Here is a 19736-nt window from a genome sequence, read left to right as displayed (position 1 = left end):
CAAGTCACTTTAACATCCTAAGGGTCAGTAGGTCTCGGAGTAGGGTGAATAAAATGTAGAATAATATTCAGTATATCCCTCAAGTATTTGATAAAGCATTCCATTTTCCTTAGAGCACGCTAAAAAGAGTATTTCTTGGAAAAAATTTGGGGAAACACTTACTTATAAAAAGTACAATAATTATTTTCCTATAATCGTTAGTTGTGACATCCTTGGATATGAAGCTGAGAATCTAATGTCAAAACACACAAATTACGAAAATCAACGCTTTTCCAAATGTGGTACACATGGTGTCATGGGTTGAATTGTGTCCCCCGAATAAGACACATTGCAGTTCTAACCCCCAGGACTCCAGAATATTAATTTATTTGGCAACAGGGTTGTAACCAATGTAATTAGATAAGACAAAGTCATAGTGAAGTAGGATACACTTTTATTCCGATATGACTGGTATCCTTATAAGAAGAGGAGACAGATGGGGCACCTGGGTGGCTCAGTGGGTTAAGCCTCTGCCTTCGGCTCCGGTCATGATCCCAGGGTCCGGGGATGGAGACCCACATCCGGCTCTCTGCTCAGCAGGGAGCCTGCTTCCCTTCCTCTCTCTCTGCCTGCCTCTTTGCCTACTTGTGATTTCTCTCCTCTGTGTCAAATGAATAAATAATATCTTTAAAAAAAAAAAAAAAGGAGAGGCGAGAGAAGAAGAGGACAGGAAGAATGTCATGTGAAGACACACAGACACACCCAGGAAATGTCATGTGATGACCGAGGAAGAGATTAAAGAGCTGCCATTGCAAGCCAAGGAAACCCAAGAGCTGACAGCCAGAATCAGATAGGAAAAGGCAAGGAGAGAGTCTACTCATGGTCCTCACGGACCGAGAATGGCCCTATATAGGAACCTTGATTTCAGACTTCTCCAGAAACCTAAGAAAATAAATCTCTGTTTTTTTTTTTAAAGATTTTATTTATTCATTTGACAGAGAGAGATGACAAGCAGAGAGAGAGGAGGAAGCAGGCTCCCCGCCGAGCAGAGAGCCCGATGCAGGGCTCGATCCCAGGACCCCGAGATCATGACCCGAGCCGAAGGCAGCGGCTTAACCCACTGAGCCACCCAGGTGCCCCAAATAAATCTCTGTTGTTTTAAGCCACCCAATCTGTTGTACTTTGTTACAACAGCCTAGGAGGCTAACATTCATGAGTTACCATAGACAAAATTTTGATACTTTGAACATGGGATAAAAGCTAGAATATTTAGAGCAAAGTATCATGTCATGATAATTAAAGTAAATAATTTAGAAAGAGACTTGAGAGCAGATATTCATGTAGACAGCTGATTAGATCTCCTTGCTTATATTATTCTTTTAAAAAAGCTAATCTACAGTAACAAATTTAACATCTGTCTGAAACTCCATTTTCTTACCTGGAAAGTGGGGCTACCAGCTTATACCTTACAATAATATGATAGCGACTAACTGGGATATGGAAAGCAAGCAAGACATATTCCTCCATTATCTACTTCATACTATCAATATTATCTCTCCAGCCAGCCCTGAGTTACCTCATAAAACTCCAAAGTTATTTTAGTGAAGAATAGATATTATAAATATATTCCCAAGTTATAATATAATTTCTCAAACACAGTATCCATAAAATATTATGCATTGGTTTAATGGCTCAGAAGAGTTAGTACAACTTCTAAAAGCAATACATCTACTAGAAGACAGCATGGAGCCATATATCTTTGAAAATTAGCCTTCTATGAAAGGGATTCCTAGAAAATCTGCTTCTTTGATTAACTTGGTAGGCAGAACTTGGCCTAAGATTACAAATTTTCATAGTATTTAATTGGATAGAATAGTCTTCAAGTATATAATGGAATGAAAAAGAAATCACTATCTTGACACTCAAAATACACTTTAAAATTAATGTTATCATTTTTATAGCCATATTTTCAATTAGCTAAATTATCTAACATGATATAAAGCTATTTGCCTAAGACTTCATGTGGATAATTTTTACTTATTCAAAGGGCTTGTCTGAAGCACATGTGCATGCGCGTGCGCGCACACACACACACACACACACACACACTTCTTTTCTTTCTTCTGAACCCTTTCTCCCAATTTTCTTACCTTAGCATGATCATGCTTCCCTGCTATTGCAATTTATTCATGAGTTCAGGACCTATAAAATGAATAGATAATGCAATAAAATATTGCCTACATGCCATCTAGAAGTCACTCCTGGGTAAAAGATGCTTATTCTGCCCTTAAATTTTGCTGTTTAATACAGTATCCTATAATCACAGTACCTCTCATAGCTCATCAAGCCAATGCAAACACATTGCAAACACATTAGAAGACCCTCAAAAAGGAAGATTTATTGTATAATTTACCTAAGTGGACAGTGAAAAGCATGAGTACATCTAAAGGTGGAGTCAGATTAAAGTACTTGCCAAAATTTAAGAAACTCATATATATGCTAGAGTAATAAGTAACTGAATTAACATCCCTAGAAAATGAGCAATGCCATGCAAGTGAATTCCCCAGGTAACTGAAACTCGCAGCTTTAAAAGATAAACTTTAGAAAAGAAATTCCCATTCCTACAGATGGAAATCTTTGAAATATATGACCTCATCTTGTGATTTCTAGTTGGTAAGTAAAAGAAGTACTTGAAATTCAATATAACTTTAACCTATAAGGTTATAACCACATAAGGAATAAGATCAGCTATTACAGAAATCTGCCTAAAGGACTAGATTTCTCCCAATCAGTGCTTAAAGAGCAGTCTAGAAATCTAATTATAGCATTGTTAATGTGAAAAATGTCATTATGCAATCAACAGTATTACCAGACACACAGAAAGACTAACTAGGTAGTTGTGGTAGACAGACTAATGCTTCTGGCAAATTTCACCCTCTGATCCCCAGAACCTGTGAATATGTTATCTTTCACACAAAAGAGATTGTGCAAATGTGATTAAGAATCTTGATGGGGGCACCTGGGTGGTTCAGTGGGTTAAGCCTCTGACTTTGCCCCAGGTCATGATGTCAGGGTCCTGGGATCCCACGTTGGGCTCCCTGCTCAGCGGGGAGCCTGCTTCCCTCTCTCTCTCTCTGCCTGCTTCTCTGCCTACTTGTGATCCCTGTCTGTCAGATAAATAAAATCTTTAAAAAAGAAAGAAAAAAAAAGAATCTTGATGGAGGGGTGGAGGGGGTAGATAATCAAGCCTTATCAAGGAGGCCCAGTGAAATCACAAGGATCATTATAAGTAAAAGAAAGTGGCCGGAGAGCTGGACAAAGAGAGAGGCAAAGAAGGGGAAAGAGACAGAGACTGATTTGCAGTATTACTCTGCTGGTTTTGAAGATGGGAGGGAACTGGGAACCAAGGAATACAGCAGCTTCCTGAAGCTGGAAAAGGCAGGAAACAGACTGTTCCCTAGAGCCTCCAGGAGAAAACACAGCCCTGTCAACACCACCCACCCCGGGAAGATTCAGACTTCTGACCTCCAGGATTGTGAGATGCACATTGTTTAAAGCCACTAAATTTGAGGCAGCTAGTTACAGCTGTAACAGCAAACTAGTATGGTGGTCTTCACAGAATACTGAAAAAAGAACAATGAAAAAGAGCAAAAGATTGGGAAGTTTTTTTTTTGTTTTTTTTTTTTTACTCAGGATGACCAAAGGAAAGAGATCCTGAAGTATACTAGTTATTGGAAAGGTGTACTCTTCTTGGTCAGGAGGGCTCATGGAGCTTTTAGGAAATTTGAATAAAAAATTCCACAAGTCAATGTAATTATCTTTGATTTGCTTCTATGCTCACTGTGCAAACAGCTAATGACCAAATTGTCTAGGATATAAAAAAGGGGCAAAAGTGCTCTGGCTGGTGAATTATAATTGTCTCTACTATAAATGAGCCCAAAGTAGGAAGCATCCCCTTGTCCTGATAAGTCTATTTTAAAAGATGCATCCTGACAACTGATGCTCCATCTGGCCTGTCATGTCTGGCCTCTTTCTGAGGTCTCAATGCCCTGCCATGATCCCTTTGTAACACCTTTATTTCACCCTCTTTTATTTTGACACTTCCTTGAATAGATACATTGTAAATTGTTTAAAATATTTTAAAAACTGATTCAGGGCATTATCACAGTAACATAAAGATAGCAAATATATTTTACGGGCTTGTTAGGTACCAGGCGCTATACTATAGATTTTACAATCATAAATTTCTTTTAATCTTCAGGATAATTTCTGAGGCATTGCACAGGTGGAGCAAATGATCTTTAGAGCAATTAAGTAACTTATCTAAGATCACACAATTAATATTAAGCCAGAAATTGAATCCCCAATGTGTCCAAACTGCAAATCCTCAAGCCCCAACTTTTATCTCTCATAGAAATTAGGAAACAAAGTTTATTCAAATGTATGTCCAAATTAGAGCTCATAGACTATTACTCCCAAGGAGACCACTTTATCTACATCAGGCTTGAAAACCACTTAAAAAAAAAGACCATCTATCCTAGTAAATTAGTGACTCAAAAGAATTTGTCACACTTATTTGTAATCACTGGTTGTATGTTTTTCTGGTTAGATTATAAACTACTTGACAGAAAGAACCATATATTACTTGGGTTTGTATCCCTTGTCCATGGCAAATCCTTAAGAAAAACCTCTTCCATGAGGCCTGAAAAAAATACTAACAGCACCCACTGAAAAAGTCTCCTATCTTGTGGGAAACTGGTGACATTAGCAGACTGTATATAGTATATCTAGTGTCCTAAACAAGCTACCTTAAGGTGTGTATGCCTTTTTCCAAAACTAGAAACTGCAAATTGCAATAAGAAACAAGAACACCTGGGGCACCTGGGTGGCTCAGTAGGTTAAGTGTCTGCCTTCAGCTCAGGTCATGACCCCAGAGTCCTGGGATCAAGTTCCCCTGTACCCCCACCCCCATCAGGCTCCCTGCTCAGCAGGTGAGTCTGCTTCTCCCCCTCTAGCGTTCCCTCTCACTCTGCCCCTGCTCATATGTTCTCTCTCTCTCTCATTCTCTAAAATAAATAAAATCTTAAAAAAAAAGAGGAATGCCTGGTGGCTCAGTCAGTTAAGCATCTGTCTTTGGCTCAGGTCATGATCCCTGGGTCCTGGGATAGAGTCCAGAATCACTCTCCCTGCTCAGCGGGAAGCCTGCTTCTCCCTCTGCCTGCTGCTCCCCTTGCCTATGCTCTCTCTCTGTCTTTCCGACAATAAATAAATAAAATCCTAAAAAAAAGAAAAAAACAGAAAAAAGAAAAAAAAAACACCAAATAGTCTCTATTTTCCTAGAAATTGTTTGCTCTTATATTTATGTTTGAAAAGAGATAAATTTTCTCTGCAGTGCCATAATTTAAAAAAATTATGTTTGAATGTCATCCAAAGATCCATAATTTCTACCCTCAGAAAAAGGAATCAAAAGCCTACCTCTTAAAAAAGAGCCCCTAAGCCTATAATGTATTTAACTTGTCTGCAAGGTAAGATATCTTCACTTTTTAATCTCAGTCATTAAAAGAATAATGAAAACCTGGAGCCTCGGCCAACTGGAACAATTGAATAATTTCACCTTTAGGTAAAATTCACTTTTAGGTGAAAAAGAGGACCAGAAGAAGTTTTAATCAATTAACTTATGAATATTGCTTAAACTATTTGATCAGAAAATAAATGAATAGTAAAACCATTTTGTCTAGTCCATGTCTTTTGATGTCCTGCGATTTCTGCCTCATTGTGATTTTAAAATTTAAAGCACACTGTTTTCCAGAAAGACCCATCACTCTGACTTGAGCGAATCCTAGACCTGTCTGGAAATGACCATTATTATCTTTCAATACACATGTGACATATTAAATGAGTGAACAAATAAATGAATGACAGAAACGTAAGCTGATAAAGTACATGACATCAGAAAAAAAGAGAATCAATCTGAAGCTGGCTTTGTAAAGCTGTGTATAACTTATCTTTAAAATTCAATTTGCTTAAACGAATATAAACCACTAGACCCAAGAATAGGAAAAGCTGATTACAAAAGTTAATTAAAATATTTAATTTTGCTGGGCATGATGAGCTACATGAAAAAAAATTATTCACACTCAGATAATTCTCAGAGAACTGCCAGATTAATTTTGTGGCAAATTTAGTTAAACATGCTCTTTCCTTATCCGGCCATGCCTATTTAGGTAAAGTTTTGAATACATGTTGTAAGTTATAATAGAAAGACAAAATAAGTACGCAACTATTAAGTATTTGTTTTCTAATCAAGAAGTTAAAGTTAGTCATAAGACTAACAGGGTTCCAGTTATGGAAGGAATAAGTCACAGGGTTACAAATACAGCATAGGAAATGTAGTCAATGGTGCTGTAACAACATTACATGGTGACAAATGTCAGTCATGTAGACTTGTTGAACCACTATGTTGCACACCTGAAATTAATGTAACATTGTGCATCAACTGTACTTTGGTAAAAAAAAAAAAAATAAATAAATAAACTTTTTTTTTAAAAAAAAAAGAACATACACCACACAAAGCTAACCTTATTACTAGAAAATAATGTCAGTGACATTAATTGGATTCATCTAACAAAACTGATTTAAGTCACTGGGGTGTTCCAGGCACTGTGGAGGCTCTGGGTTTACAAAGAGTAAGCTATGTCCCACTCCTCAGTAAACTTAGAGTCTAGAAAAACAGACAGGTTCAAAAATATCTTGCCTAAACACAGTCTGATGAATGCTGTGATAGAGATCCTTTCCCGTGATTGTGTGAGGACCATTAAGAAGTCACAGATTCTGCTTCCTCATTGGAGGAAAATGGGGAGGTATCCACAGAGCAGGCCACCTAGGCATCTGGCTTTAAAGGATGGCAATGCAAAGAGGGAACATTACATAAACAGAAGGCTGTGTGAGCAAACACCGCAGTGAAAATAAACGGCAAGCACTACAGAGAGCGCCCAGTCTGATACGGCTAGAACACAGGATTAGTAATGGGCAGTAATTGGAAACGGGCAAAAAATATGAATCAGTGGTGGAATAGTTGAAATCTCTTCTGTGACAGTAAAATGTGAACTGGAATAGCATTCATTCATATACCTTTCTGACCAACTAGAACTTACCCAGAGGTTTTAACATTTCTTGTACTGTACTGTTATAGGTGAACAAGAAGCCAGATCAATGTCAACAATCATGACGGAAGCTGGGAAAGGATCAGAGGGTTATTTTTGAAAGCTACTGTAGAGGATTAAAGCAGTGGGTGAAGTGAATGGAAAAGAAAGGAAAGAATCAAAACAGGCCTTGCTGAACAACTGCAAGTGCATTACAGTGATCAAGGCATGGTCCTTGGAATTAGGCATGCCTTGGTTAGAATCCCAGCTCCCTACCAATTAGCGTGTAACTTTGTGCAAATCATATTTAGCCTCTTGGAGCCTCAGTCTCCTCATATGTAAAATGGTAAAAACAAATACTGTGCCTCTCCTAAGGTTCATTAAGATAATACATAGCATATGAACAAAGAGAAAATGATTCTAAAAGAGTAGCTATCCCTACTGTAGTTTTTGGATGCATATCCAGTTTCTTCACATGACAACCACCTTGCATATATCCAAATGTGGCTGTACTTAATAAAACTCAAATTATTTTACTATTCTTATACTCAGATATTCTAAAATAATACATTCAAATACCCTTAACCAATCAAAAAATTGAATCAAGAATTCAAGGAAAATGATGGCAACTGTAGAAACACCATTTTAAGGGACGCCTGGGTGGCTCAGTTGGTTAAGCAGCTGCCTTCGGCTCAGGTCATGATCCCGGCGTCCTGGGATCGAGTCCCGCATCGGGCTCCTTGCTCGGCGGGGAGCCTGCTTCTCCCTCTGCCTCTGCCTGCCTCTCTGTCTGCCTGTGCTTGCTCTCTCTCTGACAAATAAATAAATAAAATCTTTAAAAAAAAAAAAGAAACACCATTTTAAATCTTCTGAGTATTCGTATAAAAATATACAGAGTTAGTACACAGCAAAAATAAGAATCCATGGACAACATTTACCAAAACTATGTAAAAAGATATTTTGCAAAGCCCCAGAGTAAATGTGGATGGGTTCAAACCACTAACAGCATTATGACCTTCCTGGTATCATCACTTTACGGAAAAAAAAAACAAAAAACAAACAAAAAAAAAACCACAAAGGGAATTAATGAAGCCACCCAGAATAAAAGAACCCAAAGTAGCCACTAGGTACTCGCTGAAAAGTGCCATGGGCCAGTTCTAAAAACCATCACTGAATGGATGGCTTTTCCCCACTCCAATAGGGTCTCATGATAAGGACTGATAGAGCTAGAACAGTTTAATACATGTGGCTTTTTTTTTTTTAAGATTTTATTTATTCATTTCAGAGAGAGTGCACAGGAGCAGAGGGGAGGTTCAGAGGGAGAGGAAGAACCAGACTCCTCCCCACTGAGCAGGGAACCCCTGAGGGAACCAAAGGCAGATGTTTAACTGACTGAGTCACCCAGATGCCCTAATCCATGTGGCTTGTAAAAAGGGACCTTCCAAGCTGTCTTTTTGATACTGAGGAAAAACTGTTCATAATGGAATCAAAATACAGCAAGATAAATAAAAAAGGAAGAAAGGAATAAGAAGGCCCAAGAAAAAAAGTAGCCTTTGGGAACCAAGCCAAGAAATCTCAGAAAACAAGGCACCCTATTATTTTAATGCTAGGCAAAAACTACCGACCATTGGGAAATCTACCAAATTACCCAGGTTCTTTAACAGAGAAATTGTAAGACAAACCATTAGTGACTCTGAATCTCACGAAACAAACTGTGGGTTGCTGGGGGGAGGGGGGTTGGGAGAAGGGGGGTAGGGTTATGGACATTGGGGAGGGTATGTGCTTTTGGGTAAATTGGAAGGGGAGATGAACCATGAGAGACTATGGTCTCTGAAAAACAATCTGAGGGGTTTGAAGTGGCGGGGGGGTGGGAGGTGGGGTACCAGGTGGTGGGTATTCTAGAGGGCACGGCTTGCATGGAGCACTGGGTGTGGTGAAAAAAATAATGAATACTGTTTTTCTGAAAATAAATAAATTGGAAAAAAAAAAAAAACAGAGAAATTGTAGGGGGAGGAAAGGGAGGGGAAGAGGAATGAAGACATCTGAGTATCACTTGGAGATACAGAGTTGAAAGAGCTTCACTTCCGACTTTAAACAAAACGTGATGGATGTCTTAGTCTACCGGGGTGCTAAAACAGAATACCATAGATTGGGCAGCTTATAAACAACAGAAATTTCTTTCTCACAGTTCTGGAAGCTGGGAAATGCAGGAACAAGGCAGTGGCAGATTCGGTGTCTGCTGAGGAGGAAACACTTACTGGCTCATAGGCAGTCATCCTTTCACTGTCTTCACAGGAGTGAAAGGTATGAAGGAGCTCTCTGACCCTAATCCCATCCATGAGGGCTCCACGGCCATGACCTAATCACCTCCCAATGCCCCACCTCAAAATACTATTACATCAGACATTAGGATTTAATATATAAATTTTAAGGGAACACAAATATTCAGTCTATGAACAAACAGCAACTTGACACCTTGAACTTACTGAAGTCTTCATATCATAGGGTGAGCAACTGACCCCAAATCTAAGGAGAGTCAGATGCCTACAGGAAGAGATGAGCAGTGATTTAATTAACTGGGATATATCTGGACATGAGGAAGATGAGATAAAGGGTCAACAAACATTTTCTTCATAGGGCCAGAGAGTAAATGTTTTCACCTTTGGAGGCCATACAGACTGGGTCATGACCACTCAGCTATGTCAAAAACAGACATAGCTAATACGTAAATGAATGACCACGGATGTGTCCCCATAGTTTATTTACAAAAAATACAGAGCAGGCCATCGTTTACCCCCCAGCCCCCCAAGCTAGATGACTTACCAATTGCTGGAGACTGAGTGTTCACTGGCAAGAGACAGTAAAGTCCCTGAGAGTTGTAAATATAGACAGAGTTCACATCCTCTTCCAGGCTCTTCCCCCAGGCACTCAGAGAAAAGATCAGGAAAATCCTAAGGTCATCTCCCTCGTGGAATAAAATGATAATTCCTAACAGAGCAATTCAGATAGGACTATTCGAGTTACAGGGAAGGATTAGAAGACTGTCAGGAAGCTAATTAAAACAAGTCAGAAAATGAAGGCTTTAAGGAAACTACAATTAAACTTTTTTTTTTTAAGATTTTTTATTTATTTGACAGAGAAAGACACAGTGAGACAGGAAACACAAGCAGGGGAAGTGGAAGAGGGAGAAGCAGCCTTCCCACAGAGCAGGGAGCCTGCTGTGGGGCTTGATCCCAGGAGCTTGAGATCATGACCTGAGCCTTAGGCGGATGCTTAACAACCAAGCCACCCTGGCGCCCTACAATTAAACGTTTAAAATAGAGTAGGGTTCATGGTCTTCAGTCCTTAGGATGGCACCTGTCCATAAACAAAAGTAAGCTGCTTTTTAGGAGAAAGTAGAAGTGGGGAAAAAAACGACTGACAATAAATTTCCAGCAAAAAGGCAAGGGACTTGTAGAATCTCTTCATGAAGATGTTTTTAAAATTACTGATTTCTCTCTCTCTCTCTCTCTTTTTTTTTTTTTTTTTTTGGTCATCTTATTATGTTTTGTTTGATTCAGATAACTGAGATAGCATAAATGGGTTTCTCTGAAAGCAAAATGTTCCTTCGTACCCTCTGGTTTTATGATATTTACTGACATACAGTATATGTTTTCTTCCAAGAAATAGAACAAATTTCTGAAGAAAAGGCTTTGCAAAGAACCTACCTAAACAGTTCACAAGTCTCATCACAACATAAGCATGATAGGGGTATGTATGACTCCCTATCACTTACCTACTTTTTCTAATAGATAAAAACCTTGAAAATTTTGGAAAAAACACGCAACATTGGTTTCAGATGTTTCAATGTTTGATGTAGCCACTATTGGGAGAAAGCCCAGAATCCTTATAGTATAGAAAAAAAAAAAAAGTAACAATGGCTCGTTCTTAATAATGTTTATAGTTTCCAATTTTAACTATGGATCTCCTTTTTCTCTTTATTTAAACTCTTCTATGCTTAAGAGCAATTATATAATCTGAGCTTCCACACTAATTAACGACTCCTAAAATATATGCCACTCATTGTTATTTCTGTTACTGAGAAATATGTTTCTAAATGTCTATGCTAAATGTAATCCACTGCATTATTTAGCATTAAAATAGAAATCTCAAACTTGACATTCATATCCTTAACTTAGAATGTCACTCACCCTCCTTAGTTTTTCTACTTATTTAGCCATTTTGTTGCTGATCAGATCCGTCTCACCAAGGAATAGTAAAAAGTACTAAATTTAAATCTATTGAATTTTATTATGAAAGTCTCTCAGGTTAGAAATTAAAATATTTAATATATAAGAATATTTTTCTCCATTATTAATTGCTGAAGTGAATACCTTTCAGAAATATTTATTAGTGTGATTTTCAGTTTGGGTATGCAGGAGTAGGGCAAGGAGCTAGAAGTAACCCCCTAGCTAAGAAAGAACGTATATTAGAATTCCTTGGAGCGTACATATAGTTTAAAGGAGTTCTCCCCAAATCTGTATTGTGTGCTTTTAAAAAAAGAAAACTACATCACATTTGAAGAAGAACTAATAATTTTATTAATATATAAAAATTAAAAAATTAAAACAATACAACTCTGGATGCTTAGAACCCTGTTACATTGACAGAAATTGTGGAACTTATAGAAGAAGGTGTTTTTAGGGTACAGTAGAACGAGACAAAAATAAGACAGTTTGGAGATGGGTCTGGCTAAGTTTCATGCCAACTGCCCTACCAGGTAGATGTTTTGACCCTGGATAGGGAGTTTAATCTGCTGAGCCTCAATTCTCACAGCAGTAGAATGACAGGAATAATGTCCTCTTCATAGGGCAGTTAGAAGATGTAAATGAAATAATATAAAGTGCCTAAGACAGTACCTAGTACTTGGTTCATATTCAGCAAATATCCTTTTCCATGTCCTCAGCCATCGGTGGTAGTGATGGCCAGTGTTACTGCTGGGGCTGTTGGTTTTGGCTAAGAGAGACTGGCCTACAACTCCATTTCACCAACCATAAATTTGATTGCTTCAGTTTCCAGATAAATGTTAACATTAATCTAAGTATATGAATCTCAGCTAGGCTGATTTTGCCCCCCAAAAGACATCTGGCAGTATCTGGGGACATCTGCGGTTGTTACATTTAGACCAGGGAAACAAAGAGGCTGTGCTACTGGAATCTATTGGGTAGAGGCTAGGAATGCTAATAAATACCCTACAAAGGTCAGCCCCCACAACAGAGAATTACTGGACCCAAAACGTCAATAGCACTGAAGTCAAGAAGGCCGGACCTAATTAATAAAGTTGACACACTTATATTGTTTCTTCAGTGAGTATCTTTTATACAAAACAGGTTACATGTTTTTCTACTCTTTAGCAATTTTTGAAGTAAGCAATCACAACACTCCGAACACAAAATATTCCATTAGTAAAACAGCTATGCCTTTAATTATTTTGTTAATTGTCAACACATCAGTGAAAAAGAGCTTCTCTGCAGTTCATTAACTGACACAGCTGTGATTCCAGAGAATGTCTACAAGTCTGTCTGCTGAATAAAAAGTGACCCAATTCCTCTGTTAATTTAAACTGGAAAAAGTTCTTGAGAATGGTCCACAAGAGACCATGAACTTCTTCTCCCTTTAAAGGCAAACCCCAAATTCTAAAGACAAATGGTGAGTAAAAAGGTAACAGAGAAAAAAAGCACGTATTATATGTACCATGAGATATTGTTTACTAGAATCAACAATGACGAAGCAATAGAAGTATTTTTGATCCCACTGAACTATGAACACAAGGTGAGCTGCTTAAAACGTAAAGGAAGAATGCTGGAATCAGCAGTTCCACACACCTACTATACAGTCTGAAATTTTATCCTGGAGAGAAGTTTAATTTTTCCGAAAGTATTTAATGAGGCTTCAGAATAAGCCTTGTGGCTTAATTTAATAGTAACAGAATGTATATATTTTCAGGTGCTGATGGTGAAAACAATATATAAATAATATCGTAATTTCATACTTAATAATACCTAATAAAGTTGTAATGAGTAGATAATTTATATAGACATATTTACATAGGTTTTTATCAGACACTATCCAACATTAACCTAAACAAATAGGTTCTAAATCTTATGCAAATGAACACTGTCTACTCTTTGGGTCCGCAGAGACACTATTAACCAATATGGGTTGGTCCATCTTTTATAAAAAGACGTATCTATAGTCTTAAGGAGACTATCTAGAATCTTCCACCAACTCCCCCAACTGTTCCTCTGGTCACCATCCAGTCTGGCCATGTACCTATATATATATATATATATAGCAGCAGCTCCTAGAATCTCATCTAATTCTTCTGACTCCCAGCCCAGCTTTCTCAGGGCTCTCTCTACTAAAGTGACCTTGTGTTTCTACATTATTCACTGGACCCCAAATATACACAAAACGTAAACAGCCATTCTCTCTCCTCTGTCAATTTTACCTCTGACCTTATAAGCAAAAATTGATAAAGAAGCATGAGAAGTGCAGAACAGTAACACTTAAAAAATGTTAAAGACCCCTAAATTCTGTTTAGAAAATATCGATTGAAAGCAATCCTGCTTGATATTATTGTACAAGGTTTTTCCCTCTATAATCAAGTTCACCCATCATGTTGCTTCCAACATGAACCCTGAAAAGTTAAACACATGGTTATATCATTTAAAACACCCCAAAAACTCAACTCCTAAAGTTAACATGGAAACTATATATAGTTGTACTAGTGTAATCATAAAGAATATCTACCAGTAATGTCTGTAATATTAAGAAACACTTCATTGTTACATAATTCCCATTTCTAAGGACTGAATTGTGTCCCTCAAACTTAGTAATGATGAGTCTTAAACTCCCATTCCTCAGAATGTGACTATATTTGATGACAGGATTTTTATAGTGGTAAAGTTTAATGAGATCATAGGATAGGCCCAAATCTGATATGACTGGTCCTTACAAGAAGAAAATATTAGGATACAGACATACCAGGCAGAACACCATGTGAAGACACCAGAAGAACACAACCATCTATGAACCAAGAAGAGAGGCCCTAGAAGAAACCAACCCTACCAACACCTTGATCTTCTAGCTAGACTTCTAGCCTCCAGAATTGAAAATAAGTTTCTATTGTTTTAGACACTCAGTCTGTGGTACTTTGTAATGGCAGCCCTATCAAACCAATATTAAAATTTTGGGGAAAAAAATCTTAAAGGGAGGAAAGCGCCCATGAATCACATAGCCTATTTCCACTATTAAATGTGATTTACTTATGTAAATATTATGTCTTCATCTGAAAAGACAAAAGGTAGTGGAGCAGATACTATAGTCAGCCAGTCTTCCACTTCTCCTAACACTAAATATCACATAACTATGCTGACATTAAATTAATTCTGACAAAGCAGTTACTTTGGCATTTATAAACAGAAGGACATATTTCATTTTGACCTGGAAACACAATGTTTTTTATTAATAAAAATGTAAGTACTAAGAGGCAGGAACTTAGGGTGTGTTTTTTACCACTTACTTCGCAGGACCTAGAACTATATTCTGGACATTGTCATTGCTTAATCAATAGTGGTTGAATGTTGAAAGAATTAGTGAAGAGAAAATACTAGTAGCTTCCACGGATTCTGAACAAGATGGCTAACCAGCACAGGGTACTACTTCTTACCTAAAAGTCACCTATAGGACAAAAGACAGAGGGAATCATAGATCTAAGTAACCAATGTAAAGCTACGAAAAAGCTCTTGTGGAATTATAATACCATGTGGCAGAATGTGGGTAGGTATGGTACCTGAGACTTATTTTTAAAGAGACTATTCTTGCCTCTCTTAAACACAGCTTTGGAAGAATCATTGTCTGTCCCACAACATTTTCCAGATAGGAATTAGCAACAGCTGCTTTTCTATATTAAAGGTATCTGATGCAAAGCCAATAAAACCAGCAGTCAATAAAAAGAAGAATTGAAAAAGGAAAACCAAGTAAAATATCACTAAATAACACACTAAAAAAGAAAAGAAAATTATTAAAAATTTAAGCTAAATAATGCATAAAACAAGTACAGAACATTTACAAAGTTCCATTTAAGTGGAAATTTATTTTAAGTACATTCATCAAGAAAGAAGAGTGCTGGAGAAAATGAGCCAATCACTGACTTAGTGGAAAAAAGAACAGAGCAAATCCAGAGAAACAAGGAGGAAGAAAATAATAAAGACACTAACAAAAATCAATAAATAGAGAACAAACCTACAAAAAAATGAGGAAAAGCAAAATGATTAAAACTGTTAAGGACATTAATAAGTAAAATCTAGCAATTAGTTTTGGGAGAGAGAGAGAAGGGAAAGGGAGAAAGAAAGGGAGGGAAAGGAGGGAGAAGAAAAGAAGGGGGAGATGGTGGGGGAGAAGGATAGAGGGAAGGGTGAAAGGAAAGAGGGAGGAAGGGAGGAGGACAGGGAGGAAAGGAGAGGGAGAACTAAAGAGGGAGAGGGAGGGAAGGAGAGGAAGAGGAAGAGAACAAGAACATACCAATAAAAAACAGAAGTAAGAAAAGGTATGTAGACACAAAAAAATGTTACATTGATAATAAAAAAATATTACGACCACCCATATGCTACTAAATTTGAAAATCTAGCCCAAATATACATTACTGTAAAGACACAAAATGTCAAATTAGTATGAAAGAAAATAGAAAACTTGAATAGATCAATAATGATTAAAGAAATTTGAAAAGCAAAATCTCTTCCTCCCCAGTTCTCTGGCCTTCCTGATTGTAGGTGCATTCCATTCACTATCAAGGAGCAGATCATTCTTAACTTTCAAGGAAAAGCAGAAAGAAAGCTGCCCCTTTTATAAGGCTAGTGTAACCTTAATTCAAAAATTAGATAAAGGAACGCGGGGCTAGATCTTTGCATTGCTGTCTTCTTCTCAACCCAAGCCAGGCCCACACATAAGCAACCATGTCTAAGGGACCTGCAGTTGGCAATAATCTTGGCACCACCTACTCCTGCGTGGGTGTCTTCCAGCACGGGAAAGTGGAAATAATTGCCAATGATCAGGGAAACCGGACTACCCCAAGTTATGTCGCCTTCACGGACACCGAACGACTGATCGGTGATGCTACGAAGAATCAAGTTGCAATGAACCCCACCACCACAGTTTTTTATGCCAAACGCCTGATTGGACGGAGATCTGATGATGCTGTTGTCCAGTCTGATATGAAGCATTGGCCTTTCATGGTGGTGAATGATGTTGGCAGGCCCAAGGTCCAAGTAGAATACAAGGGAGAGACAAAAAGCTTTTATTCTATGGTTTTGACGAAAATGAAGAAAATCGCAGAGGCTTATCTTGGGAAGACCATTACCAATGCAGTTGTCAGAGTACCTGCATACTTCATTGATTCTCAGCGTCAGACTACCAAAGATGCTGGAACCATTGCTGGTAGAAATTTACTTCGAATCATCAATGAGCCAACTGCTGCTGCTATTGCTTATGGCTTAGACAAAAAAGTTGGAGCTGAAAGGAATGTGCTGATCTTTGACTTAGGAGATGGCACTTTTGATGTGTCAATCCTTACTATTGAAGATGGGATCTTTGAGGTTAAGTCCACAGCTGGAGACACCCACTTAGGTGGAGAAGACTTTGACAACTGAATGGTCAACCATTTTATTACAGAGTTCAAGCACAAACATAAGAAAGATATCAGTGAAAACAAGAGGGCAGTTCGTCATCTCCGTACTGCTTGTGAACGTGCTAAGCGTACACTTTCTTCCAGCACCCAGGCCAGTATTGAGATTGATTCTCTGTATGAAGGAATCGACTTCTATACCTCTATCACTCGTGCCTGGTTTGAAGAATTAAATGCTGACCTGTTCCATGGCACCCTGGACGCTGTAGAGAAAGCCCTTCGGGATGCCAAGTTAGACAAGTCTCAGATCCACGATATTGTTCTGGTGGGTGGTTCTACCCGTATCCCCAAGACTCAGAAACTTCTCCAAGATTTCTTCAATGGAAAAGAACTGAATAAGAGCATCAACCCTGATGAGGCTGTTACTTATGGTGCAGCTGTCCAGGCAGCCATCCTTTCTGGAGACAAATCTGAAAATGTTCAAGATTTGCTGCTGTTGGATGTCACTCCACTTTCTCTTGGCATTGAAACTGCTGGAGGAGTCATAACTGTTCTCATCAAGCGTAATACTACCATTCCTACCAAACAGACACAGACCTTCACTACCTACTCCAACAACCAGCCTAGTGTGCTTATTCAGGTGTATGAAGGTGAGCGTGCCATGACCAAGGACAACAGTCTACTTGGAAAGTTTGAACTCACAGGCATACCTCCTGCTCCTCATGATATCCCTCAGATTGAGGTCACTTTCGATATTGATGCTAATGGTATCCTCAATGTCTCTGCCATGGATAAGAGCACAGGAAAAGAGAACAAGATTACCATCACTAATGACAAGAGCCACTTGATCAAGGAATATATTGAGCACATGGTCCAGGAAACTGAGAAGTACAAAGCTGAAGATGAGAAACAGTGGGACAAGGTGTCTTCCAAGAATTCATTTGAGTCTTATGCATTCAACATGAAAGCAACTGTTGAAGATGAAAAACTTCAGGGCAAGATAAATGATGAAGACAAACAGAAGATTCTTGACAAGTGCAATGAAATCATCAACTGGCTTGATAAGAACCAGACTGCAGAGAAGGAAGAATTTGAACACCAGCAGAAAGAGTTGGAGAAAGTCTGCAACCCCATCATCACCAAGCTGCACCAGAGTGCAGGGGGCATGCCAGGAGGAATGCCTGGAGGCTTCCCTGGTGGTGGACCTCCTCCCTCTGGTGGTGCCTCCTCTGGGCCCACCACTGAAGAGGTTGACTAAACCAATCTGAGAATAAATTGGTTGAGCATTGTTCCACACAAAATATTCAAAGGACCCAAATTTGTAGCAAATTCCATGGCAGTTGTAATGTTGAGCTGCTATAGCAAAATAACTGGGCATTCTTGATACTTGAATATGGAATATGTGCACAGGGAAAGGAAATAAACATTGCACTTTATAAGCACTGTATTGTTAAGTGGAAAATGCAATGTCTTAAATAAAACTGTATTTAAAATTGGCAAAAAAAATTAAATAAACACAGTACAAAAAGAATATAATAAGCCCATTCAATTACAAATGTATGTGCAAATTCCAAAATAAAATATTAGCCAAATGAAAAGGTATATAGTAAAATAAAATTCAACACGCTCAAGTAGGATTTACCACAGAATTATGAGGATATTTTAATACAAAAAAGGAACTCCAATATAATTTACCATATACAAAGAGAAAACATGCAATTATTTCAAGAGATAAAGAAAAACAAATTGGAAAGAATTTAAACCTTATTTATGATTTTTAAAAAATCACTCCCTAGGAATAGAAGGAACAGGCTAAAGTTACTAATGGTTATGAACTAACTACCTAAAGCAAACATGCTTAAACACTACATTTAATGGGAAAACTCTGCACACATTTCTTTTACAATTAAGACAACTGTATATTGAATTTCAGAGGACTTACAGAATTTCAGGCTGACAAGGAAACTGCAAGATTATATATGTTCTAGATAGTACTATAGTTGGTGAAGGCATTAGCAACTGCTATTAAAAAAAAGACAAAGTTATAAAAGTAAAAAGATGAAAAGGGAAAGAATAAAACTGTCCTTTAGATAATACGATGATCTACAACAGAAAGAAATGATAAGATTAGACGGACTGAAAATGAAATAATTTGATCAAATACAAGATCAATTTACAAAAACCATGAACACTTTTCTACATTAGAAACTACCAAATAACCAACTACACAATATAATGAGAAACAACATACCTTTCCTAATAAAAAAAGAAAACCTAAAAAGTAGGAATCAATTTAAGGAAGAATAGATAAAAGGACATTGGTATGAATAAAACTAAGCAAATGGAACAAAATAGAGACACAGAGACTCTCCAAAGCATAAAAAATAATAATATACCAGTAAGGTCATATCACAAATCAAGGCAATGAGGAAAGTGGTAGCATAAATTAAGGTGATTTATAAGTAATAAGGGATGTATTTCTGTGTAGTAGAAAGAAAAATAAATAAAAATAAATAAAACTGCAATCCTGGGGCACCCGGGTGGCTCAGTCAACTGAGCATCCAGTCTGACTTTTGGTTTGGCTCAAGTCATGACCTCAGTCACAAGATGGAGTCTCACACAGGGCTCCACACTCAGCACAGAGTCTGCTTGAAATTCTTTCTTCCCCCCACTTCCTCTGCTCGCCCTGCTCTCTGTCTTTGTCTCTCATAAATAAATGAATAAAATTTTTAAAAGAAACTAATAGCCAAAATAATGTTGAAAAAGAAAACCAAAGCTGGATGCATCACAATTCTAGACTCCAAGCAATATTACAAAGCAGTAATCATCAAGAGAGTATGGTACTGGCACAAAAACAGACACACAGATCAATGGAACAGAATAGAGAATCCAGAAATGGACCCTCAACTCTACAGTTAACTAATCCTTGACAAAGCAGGAAAGAATATCCA

The 19736-nt window shown here is 37.8% G+C and overlaps 1 protein-coding gene and 1 pseudogene across 1 annotated transcript in view; one reads left to right on the top strand and one right to left on the bottom strand.

Annotated features, from left to right (window-relative positions):
* Positions 1-19736, bottom strand: part of KCTD8 (potassium channel tetramerization domain containing 8) — a 258410-nt gene that overhangs the window by 198099 nt on the left and 40575 nt on the right. The window lies entirely within an intron of this gene.
* Positions 16118-18291, top strand: LOC122919200 (annotated as a pseudogene).

The sequence above is a fragment of the Neovison vison genome, chromosome 11, assembly GCF_020171115.1.
Source record: "Neovison vison isolate M4711 chromosome 11, ASM_NN_V1, whole genome shotgun sequence".
Classification (NCBI taxonomy): Eukaryota; Metazoa; Chordata; class Mammalia; order Carnivora; family Mustelidae; genus Neogale; species Neogale vison.
The sequence above is the reverse complement of the archived record's forward strand: the minus strand, read 5'-3'. Positions and strand labels throughout refer to the sequence as shown.